General features: G+C 37.5%; 1 protein-coding gene across 8 annotated transcripts in view; it reads left to right on the top strand.

The window, feature by feature from the left end:
- Window positions 1-11,208, top strand: part of LOC139444918 (neuroglian-like) — a 301,741-nt gene that overhangs the window by 171,050 nt on the left and 119,483 nt on the right. The window contains exon 1 of one of the 8 annotated variants that reach the window (XM_071225931.1): window positions 10,797-10,882. The exons of the other annotated variants lie outside the window; for them this stretch is intronic. The gene's annotated coding sequence lies outside the window, so the exon portion shown is untranslated. Of the gene's footprint in view, window positions 1-10,796; window positions 10,883-11,208 lie in introns of those variants that run through there. 8 annotated transcript variants of the gene reach the window in all.

The raw sequence follows: 11,208 nt of genomic DNA, 5'->3' as shown, positions 1-11,208 counted from the left end.
TCTCACACATGGCATATAAATGCCAATTTGGAAAAACTACAGTCCAGACTTAAAATGGATCGGATTTATAAAAATACACTACAACAAATAAATGTAAGTAGTTTTTTCAATTTCAAACTCAAATCTGTCTCAGGGGATGAAACATTGTAGAGATTAATCCTATGTGAATTACGACCTGTTTATGGGTCGGTGTCGAGATGGTTAAGTACAGATGCTTATATCTTGATTTAATAGTCTGTTAAATAAGACTGACATGAAAGTCTTGACCAACGTTAATAACAGAAGTTGAAAGGTGTTACTTGTTGAGTTGATTTAATATTGTTGTTGATGTGGTGTAAGTATATTGGTAAATAAATCAAGGTAAACACTCGGCATCCAGGTGTGCAAAGGATTAGGTTGTTTTAAACTTTCATCAAAGATGCAATTTAAGGTAACAAGGACTAAATCTTGAAACTACGTTCTGTACTGTTATAAATAGTATGTGGTATCGGTAAACTGATCCATTGTCTGAGGGTTACAGACAGGCAAAATTCTGTGGCAAGTATGTCTTAGATCTAATTTAATAATATTTATTTAGTTCATATACCTTCCAAGTAAGTATATGTATATTTATGTTCACCTTAGTTCAAACAGTCCTAGGAAGAGGTAACACACTTCATTTACCGGTAACCTGAAATATGATATTGAAATATAATTTAAGTTTTGTCATTGTTTAAATTTGAGTATTTGTATAGTTGTTAATAGCTTTTATTGAAATAAAATTCATCTGAATTTTTGTGTCATTAAGTGCATGTTTATCATTAATCTTATGACAAGTTTCTTTTGTGAGGGTGTATTTCTGTGGGTTTTTCACGTCTGTAATGTACAACACATGTACAGAGTTCTCCTGTAACAAAGGGTTGTCAAAATCACACGTCACCTGTCACATTCTCATCATGGATGAATAAGACACGACAACATTAACACGTAGGTTTTCAACCATGACATCCCCGGGACAATGGGACTTCTGCAACATGTTACCTCAGAATGAAATATTAAACATTCGACCTATAACCCAGCATTGTTGCTAACCTAAATGTTCATTAAAATTGCATTTTAGTTCAAAGGGGTCAAACTTCCCTGTGTTTTAAGCAAACAATTCTTAATACACTTGTTCATATCTTTTGTTGAATATCGGAGTCAGTTCCACCTCGTTTAACAGCCAGCATCTGTTTCTGTTTTCTCAATCTCAGCCAACATCCCAATGCTGGCTTCATTTCCGAGTGTAATTTTCATCATGAGAGCTTTCCTCTACACCTGTCGGTCTGTAATTCCTTCCCAGACAATTAGGGGATACTCCTGCTGCTAATTGCAAAGTCATGTTTCCCCCATTTTTTTAAGGTTTATGGCTTATGACTTTAGGAACACTTAGATGCAATTAGCAAGGGGCTCTACCCATGTTGATTTCTGGAAGGGCAAGTGTACAATTCAACATTGGGATAAAAGTCAGTTTTAAAGTACCGTATTCGACGTAAAAATTAATATAGAAATTAATTAGAAATAGGGGGCTCTTATTAGAATATTGTTTTGGTGAAGATTTTGTGGTTTATGCTGACAGTCTGAGTTTATATACGAGAGATATATTTTTCCTGAATTTGATTGCCCATAATCAAGGGTGCATATAACACACGTGTGCGTATTAAACGGGAATAAATAAGTAGTGTGTACATTGATCAATTGGAAGGGGTGCTAATTGGGATTTTTCACCAGCCAATATCTTAGCAAATGTCGCCGTGGGCGCTTATTAGAGCGGGGTGCTTATTACGTCGAATACGGTATGTACATTTGCCAAATAGTTCATAAATAGGACTCTGCAAAGTTTCTTTATTGAAGACTATATATGATTAAAGGAACATTATTAGTGACCCATGTCTGGAAACGGCATTTTCCAAATGAACAAAATTTCACTGTATAGCTCAACCGGTCACTTGTTCAAAAAGCAATAGACAAATGGGTAAACTAGGTATTGTTATATGAGAAATTTACAGGTATACATAACAAAGATTGATAGTGGAAAGTAAATAACTAGCTTATTTGATTGATTTATGGTGTTGTATATGAAGGTATTTCATCTAATTGGTAAATGTTTGTGCCCTGGAAACCTAGAAATTTGACCCATAAATTTCATGTAATCACCAATTTCCCTTGCTTCTGTTATTACCGGGGTATTTCTGGCCTAGTTTACAATTAATCAACGATGGTGTTTGTAATTCGAGAGGAACATGTCACCGGCTCAGACAAAGGTGGTTGACTGAAAAATGATTTGGAACATAGATACGTTCTAATGATCCCCAGTGTTTACACAGACAGATATAACTGAGTCAAGGATCATAAATTCAAATTATTCTAAACAGACTAGGCAGCCATGAGAAAAACTTGCCATGAGGATCACCTGAATTATGAGATGTCATAAGGTTGTCTGAACATGATCCGCTACAGGAAGCACAGCAGATAATAACAACTGAACTAGGTTTAATGTGGTCAAAAAATGGTTTAACAACCTTCATTCAAGTCTCCAGTGTGAGAATACGAGCATCAGAGGTTGTTTTTTTCTTGTACATGCACATCTCATAGGAACGGGGAATAACCCATGGTAATGGACAATGTCAATTTCTGTTCATTTCAATAATCAATTTTTCCACATATTTCAAATTGACGTGTTCTTTTGGAAATATCAGTTTTCACTTATGTTGTGCAATATATTGTTTTTATTTTGATGTGCCATGAGGATATTGATAAAGGTTTTATCGATGTTGTCTTAATGGAAGTATTGTGTCAGTGGTCATAAACCTTTCGCAATCTCTGAAAATTGTCAGTTTTAATGCACTATGTGGGGTTTTATTACTGTTTAATATTTCTAAGTGTTTGTTAACCCTCTGTGAATATCGTATTGCTTATCGAAGCCAGAGTATCTGCCACAAAATACCTCTGCCTTCTTTCCTAATGTTCAATACAGGAAGCAGACTGATTGGGTGAGTGTTTTAATGGGAATTACAGCGTGCAGCAGTTCCTGCTCCCGTGGCTAGAATGGCGCACACATGAGACTTTGGAATAAGAAAACTGCAGCATTAACTGTAATTGTTTTTACTTCAATGACATGTTTTTAACAACAGGAACATTATGTCTAGAATTTGAATTCATTTATAGATCAGGAGATTTTGTCTGTCATGTTTCTTTGTTAAAAGTTTCAGTGGGTTGGAAAACTAACAATGAAGACAGGTGAACTTGTGGATTTTAACTTTATCTATTCTTTCAATATGATTTTTCGGTATAGATGCTAGTTCATTTATTAAGCAAGCATTTGAAATACATGTCAGCTTTGTATTCGTGATCCATCTTGTGAGGTTATTTTTCCATTTCTGTCATATTTTTTGCAGAAGTCTCGTTTTCGCGTTTGTGACTTTTATGAAAAAGCTGCAATTGTTCCGTGACATAATTCCTAATGCCTATAACACTATTCAGGATTCCTAATTGTTTCCCAACCAAGATCTAGGTCAGGTAGGCCTTAATCCCCACACAATAACTCGGGGAATGACAATGCTCTTCGCGGAATGACAATGCTCTTCAGATCCATGAGTGTTCCGAGTTTGTGAGGTGGCCTCATTGTGAATGGATTGAGTGAGAAGCGTGGGAGTGATTTTGGAATATTATTTTATGCAACAACCTCATAATTTGTTACCTCAGTTACCTTCTAAATTGGATTAAGTCCTATCTGGATCAGTTGTGCGAGTTCTCACTTCTACTCTCAGCCTTAATTGTTTCCATGCACCAAGATCGAAGGTTAATTATATTACTAGCCCCTCTATAATGCCAACCTCAATATAACACTGACGTCCTGTATAACCAGACTTCACTTTATTCATATTAGTGGCTCTGTAACATAAAGTCAATTATCATCAGTTATAACAAAGGCAGAAAAACACAAATCATATCTGTCCCTAGTTTTATTCAGTTTGTTGATAGGGAAGTGCGCATCAGACTCGATGGTATAGCATTCAAATATGATAAGCCACAGAATTTCTGATATAATTTCCTTAAATTGACCACACCATCCCCTTCTATGTTGATCCTGAGAACAATGAACTCCATGCAGTGTCTCAGGGCCAGACGTCAATACTCACCACCTGTCGTCACAGTGCTGGATGGACGCAGGTCTCTTGATCTATAATTGAGATACAACGTTCTGAGCTCACTAGGCCATGGCCTATAGACAAATGACAAGCACAATGGTCATTAATTCATAATGACACCTCAGGCTAGTAAACACTATGTCTGAGTGTTCAGTGTTGGGACATTTGTGGATTAGCGACACATGAGCTGCGTGGAGTTTTGGACTACATAGGGTAGGAGGTAAGTAGGTGCGGTATAATTCATGTATTGGTCTGTGTTAAGTCTGGGAGTTTCAGGGAAAGGGAGGAGTTTGTCCTCTCATTGCATGTCTGTCTCTAGGTTATCACAGACAGGTCAAATATTTATGAAGTGGGAATCTTGTGGGAAGTTGCAGACAGGACATTAGTCTGAATAATTAAAGAATCATTTAACACAGGATTGGAAATTACGATTCTCGTGACTGAAAATTAAACCACACACACATGCATATATATATAGGATCCGATTTTGTCTTGTTATATTTGTTATATAGACCACCACTAAATATAATAATATATCAATTGGTCAAAAGTGAGGTTTCCATTTCTGTTCCCATTTAGGCATTCATCAAAATTATAAACTGTTCAAAGGGCTTTATGATTTTACTTGGTAGTTCATTTCTTAAATAAATTAGCAAGCAGTACATAAACCATATGTCCAAGTATTTTTTACCAATGTCTTCTTCATCAATTTGTACCAGAAACAAAATGGGTGTGAAAAAGGGTTGCATTTTAAAGGTGGTTTGGTGGTATGGTAATGTATGTAATGATGGGTAACTGACTTCTTCGGTTCGAGCTACCAGGGTAAGTGGTACATTATTATGTCATTCCTGCCACACATCAAAAATACCTGAAATTGTTCACATTATTTGGGTTGTCAAGTTTGACAATGCTAATGTCAAAACATCAATTGGATCTGTGTCCATCATCAAATGTGTTCGGCCATCTGTGACCAGTGCGGTGCCCTGGAGGGGAAATATATCATGTTCCTGACAAGATGTGATTGTGCTGTTAGTTGCGACAAATATATCCTCCACATTATCAGAAATATTTTTAGGGATAAATTTGTTATTCGTTACACGAGGAAAACACGTCTTTGTTCTTAAAACATTCTTTTACACATATATCCAATACTATGCATATTAATTACTTTTTTATGCAGGGTGCTACCGGTGGGGACACCTGGTGTCATCACTGATTTTCAGTGGTCCATTCATATAATTTCCACACCCATTTTGAACTTACCACCAAGTTGAATCTGTTTCAGCAGAAAATCTAGGCTGGTTATTCTCTTGCACTGACAATTTATTTACATCTACCTGTATCTGTGCCAAACAATTGTGTAGACAAAATTTATTCTGGGTCATGTGACTTCAAAAACTAATCATTTCAGAGGTGGAGCCCAGATTTTGAAAAAGCAGGCAGGCTCGATTTGGAGGTTGGTGGGGTTTTGGATTGGTTTGGGGTTTGGGGTTTGGGGTTTGGGGTTTGGGGTTTGTGGGGGCATTGAACGAAACACTGACAGAGTGATCGTTCCCCCTGGATCTGCAAGTGCAAATTTGTGTCAGGCAGTTACACTGTCAAATAAACAACATCATTATCAGTTTATCCATGGTAGAGTCATATCATAATGACGATATATGTTTTATCAATAGACATTAACACATGTTCTCACATTTTTCCAAACCATAGGTCATGTAGATTAATTGATCTACTGGTTGCAGACGGTGAAAATTATCATGCATGACAGAATGTAAGTAGAAGGTTTGTGAAGTCATAATGACATATGACAGTCAGAAGTATGGCAATTTAATTACTGATATATAATCATTATTGACATTCCATGACATGCACTAGATGGAAAAATACCAAGCATCGTCTTTATTTCCACACCATTGATAATAAGATTCTGGTATCTTTCTGATGAACAGTGCGGACTAATGAATTTAATACCTTTATTGATCAGACACATCCAATCAGTATGGGTTGCCTTATGTCAATTCGGACCATCAATCATTCTGCTCATTTTATAACACTCTTGTACACAGCCAGGTTGTCGATGGCGAATTTACATTGTACATATATCCCATTTCATCAAAGGAAAATAATCAATTTCAGACTAAGATTAACTAAATTGTCAACGATTGGCTCGGCTAGGTATGTGTTATTTTTACCTCCCAGCAATCAATAGTGTAAATTTAATAATCGAGTTGTATCTGTCTGTATTTCCTTCAAATGCTGCTTTGGACTTTCCGAGATAATTATCCCCAAATAATCATTTGCCAGCCACGATTTAAGAGGATTTTTTTGCTTGAATTGATCATTACAAGTATCCAAACCTGTGTCAGAGAAGTGTTAGGGATAGTTAGTAGGCAATTACAATATAGCCAGAATTCATTTACACAGATAGTTGGGATGCCAGGCTTTTTGTACACAGACACCAGTTTGGTGGGATTGGTAAGGCATCGACGGAGATATTTTTGTTGACTAAAGCCAAGTTTTTCATTAACTAGGACTTAAAATATTTACACTGACCAGTTTTATGGGGATGGGTGATGTAGCTGTATTGATTCAGAGTCAGTGGGAGTGGAGGATGTCTAGTGTGTAGGTCTGGAAAAGAAAATTGAGTGAAATGAAAAGCTCAGTAGACATACTATTAGGACGTAAACTAATTGAAATTACAATTTTATTTACAACATAAATGCATGTCTTGTTTGTTTTTGTTCATAAGGCATATCATTGATTTTTACAAGTACTTCATTGACTTTTTCCTTTCTTCCCTATATCATTACCTAGTCGCCCTTCCTACATTGTATATCCCGATCGATGCTCATGATGTCATTCACTGCCAGACTCAATCATTTACAGATCGCCATCATCTAGCTGAAATATTGCATAGTGCACCACTAAACAAAAACAAAACAAACAGTATCTTTTACTGATAATGACTTAAAAGTAGCTGATACAACATTCAATGTCTGTCAATACCATCTACTTCGTCAGATACTCAAGTATACATTTTCTGCCTGCCCTTTTGTTTAAACCTTTTGTCCATCGTTTGCTGTGTTGGATGCAGCATGATGGACTATTTGTTTTTATTGTTTAACGCTGCACTCACCAATATTACAGCTACATGACGGAGGTCTGTAAATATCGTGTCTGGACCAGACAATCCAGTGATTGACATCATGAGCGTAAACCATGCACTTGGGATACAATGACATGCATCAACCAAGTCAGCGAGCCTGACCAACCGATCCCGTAAGTCGCCTCTTATGACAAGCATAGTCGCCTTTTACAGCAAGCATGGGTTGCTGAAGACCTATTCCACCCTGGATCTTCACGGATAGCATGATAGAATGACTGTAAGACTTGCAAGTTCAGAATATCCTCAGGTATTTGGGCTAGAAAAAGAATTATGTAATAAGGTTGTGATAACAAACCTTGTGTTACCAACCTTGTGAAAACTGTGAATAAAATCAAGAGGAATGCTCCCTTCCATGTTATGTATCTCATAAGAAGAATAAAGGGGTGGTCAGGTAGCCTAGAGGTTAAAACGTTCGTCACAGGAAGAATCGGGGTTCGATTCCCGACATGGGTATAATGCTTGAAGCCCATTTCTGGTGTCCCCCGCCCTCATAATGCTGCAATATTGCTAAATGCGGCGTAAAACCAAACTCACTGGTGACAAGGAAAAAGTCTTGGCTATCAAGAGAATCTACAAAGAGGAAATATTCTCAAAGAAGAGCTTCCTCCAACTCTGATATTGCATAAAATAAAATAGCTAAAGAACAAGTCTAGCTTGTTTATCTTCAGGATTGAGGTATCAAACACAATTTATCTATCCCCATGACCCTTCTGCCATTTCAGCATACTAAAGTCATGAATTGAATAATGAGCCATTTACAGGATTTATTCTCAATGGCGATCTCTTTATCCCAATTAGTGTTCCTTGTAATCAGTATTTAGTGTTCCGAAACATTTGGTCCTGAGTGAAAAATGCCCTGGTAATGTCAGTAGGCAATATATTGAGGATATTTTATGTCAGCTAAGACTATAACTTATCACCAGATGATGAAGGGAAAAGAAGTTGATGTGAGACGTTGTGTATGTAGACAAAAGAAGTTGTTATCTCTAAGGTTTTGTCATACTTATCATTGGTAGTCAGGAAAATAGCATACAGACATGCTTAAGTAGATGTCAGGAAGACATGGTGGCATGGGGTCCTGTGCACTGGGCTCATGTTACAAATCAGGTGAGGTTACATGAAGTTGAGAGTTGGGTTTCTTGGCTTTGGTTCGATCTGCTTCACACTGAAGAACATGTAGCACATGTGATATCTCCTTATGCAGGAGACTTTGTTCAAAACTTGCCTCAGTTCACCCAGCAGTGAATGAGTACCCAGTAGGAAAAGATTTTATCGTGTCTGTTAACTTTCATGTAACAGCTTGAGTTGTATACTGCCCAGGGAGTTGAGCTTGAATGAGCTTGAGTTGAGCAATCTTTTGGACATGGATTTGGCACAGAATTGATATGCCCATTATTATAAAAAAATCTAAAACAACCTTAGATTGAATCCAGGGGCGGTCGGGTAGCCTAGTGGTTAAAGCGTTTGCTTGTCATGCCAAAGACCAGGGTTCGATTCCCGACATGGGTACAATGTGTGAAGCCCATTTCTGGTGTCCCCTGCCCTGATATTGCTGGAATATTGCTAAAAGCGGCGTAAAACCATACTCACTCACTCACTCACTTAGATTGAATCCATGCAGGTTCTTAACTGTGTCAGTCAATCTGTAATCTACAGTACTGTATCTATCAGCATGCAGTGGCTGTTACAGAGAACTTGAGTCTGGCTATTGTTAATCCCCAACATGTGAGCTGTCTGAGTGTGTGTCTTACACCACAGTCATCAATATTGCAGCTATATGACATTGAAAAATATTCATTGTGGGCAAAGCTGACCAGATGTTTACAATCCATGGGGACAAGTGATTGTCCAGACCACCCATAGCAACCATCTGATCTTCATTAGTCAGCTGTTTGGTCAAACATGGAGGTACTCGGGACCTATTCTGACATCAAATAGACCCTTTTGGGTATTCATAATGGCGTCTGTGTCATAGCAGTCTAGACACTATGGAGGCAACAAATTTGGAAAATCATTGTAATATAGTGATACTGTTCAAGAAAATGATGAGCATGTGTGTTCCTACGTGTATCATCTGCATCTGTAGGTGAAGTCATGACATCAGGTGTTGCTGAAAGTGATCATGATGCTTTGTGAAGATCTATGTCAGTTCTCAGTTGACTATTAAAGATCAAGAATAGCTCTTCCGAGGTCATTTGTAGATTCCTTAAGACTCAAAGCTAAATTTGTTTGACCTTTGTCCTTAGGTCTTTGTCATGAAAGTAGTGCCAAAGTTGGAAATGTCACTGGCAAAGTGTTAGTACCCATGACAATTAGGGGCATGTATGGCACACCGTCTATTTCACTTAGTAAGGCAAAGAACCCATGCTTGCTTTGAAAGACGACTATGCTTGTCGTAAGAGGCGACTAACGGGATCGGTCGGTCAGGTTCGCTGCATGATCGATGCATATCATCATATCCAGATTGCATGGATCGATGATCATGACATCAATCACTTGATTGTCCAGACTTGATTACTTACAAATTAAACTGCCGTCATATAACTGGAATATTGCTGAGTGCCGTGTTAAACAACAAACAAACAATTGTAGGCCCTGACTGTCCATCATCCACTGCACATGATGAAGTTACATTCTAGGGCAACAAATGGGTGACTGTTCTTTTCAAGATTTCAAGTACAGATTACATTCTATTCTCATTAGCATAAGAATAAATTACCAAACCTTTTAAAGAATTATATAAACACATTTAAGAAAGAAAGACGTGTTATATACTTTTTTATCAAAGTTCTTGGAAGCAAACCTATTCACAAATCTATTTCTACCAAAGAGCATATTTTTCTTGTGTGTGAAAAAATAAAGGGTATGATAGAATATATGTCTGTTCTTTAAAATCTTTTGGATTTCAATCACGAGAGAAAACTGATTCTAAAGTTTCAATTTACATGCTTGAACAGATAAATCAAGACTTAATTGAATTTCAAAATCCTTGTCCAGTTGTTTCAGAAACAGTAAGTGCTTTTTGAGCCTTTGATCTTCTCGGCAACCACGATGACTATGGATTGGGAACTAAGCAGCTTTTCATAAGGAAATAATCTGGTTACTGTCTGAAAAAAAATCGCTTTTAATAACTTGGGATACTTTTATTTCATAAAAACACCTCTCCGCGCCATCAAAGGAGTAAACCAGATTGCTGGAGACTGGTTGGTGTTTATAATATACCTGTGCTCGGTGCAGCCATGTTGATTGCTCGTACATTTCATACAGCTGTTGTCGCCATCAAGAATCCATCAGCTGTCGGTGAGTTTTGAAATTAGATTCCATGCGCTGTGGAACTTCAGCCCAGATGAAAACACCAGTGAGTGGTATGGCGCATGCAGCATTGACCTAGCGAGGTCGACCTGTCAGGTCGGGCATGTCCCCTGCTTTCGGTGAGAATGCTGGATATATGGAGTGGCAGTAACAGGATCATTGAGCTTTGGATATTGAGACAGAAGGTTGTTGATAGCGCGTCAATTTCAATGGCTGATGTAAAGACGGCAATTATGTGAGTTGTACTTGTCATGGTCTTTAAAGTAGCTATCATATTGTATGTAATTTGCTGTGAAGCATGTATTGATCTATCTACTCTGAATTGAACCACAATTCATTGTTAGGATGTCCGTTTCAAATGTTTTCAAGAGTTGCAGTAACATGCCGTTGATTCAAAGGATCTATTTGATGTAGTTTTTCTGGGATACGTTGTTCATTTGATTTTAGGGCTTAGATTTACAGAAAAACTCTTCTAATTAGTATCAAGTTAAGACCCTGTGTCTGTGGCGGTATGTATTTCAGTTCAATAATGATGTCTATAGCAGGTAAAGGATATGTCTC

Source organism: Haliotis cracherodii, unplaced genomic scaffold (assembly GCF_022045235.1).
Source record: "Haliotis cracherodii isolate W230 unplaced genomic scaffold, xgHalCrac1.p SCAF_6, whole genome shotgun sequence".
In the NCBI taxonomy this organism is placed as follows: domain Eukaryota; kingdom Metazoa; phylum Mollusca; class Gastropoda; order Lepetellida; family Haliotidae; genus Haliotis; species Haliotis cracherodii.
Note: the sequence above shows the minus strand (reverse complement) of the source record. Positions and strands in the feature narration are given on the sequence as shown.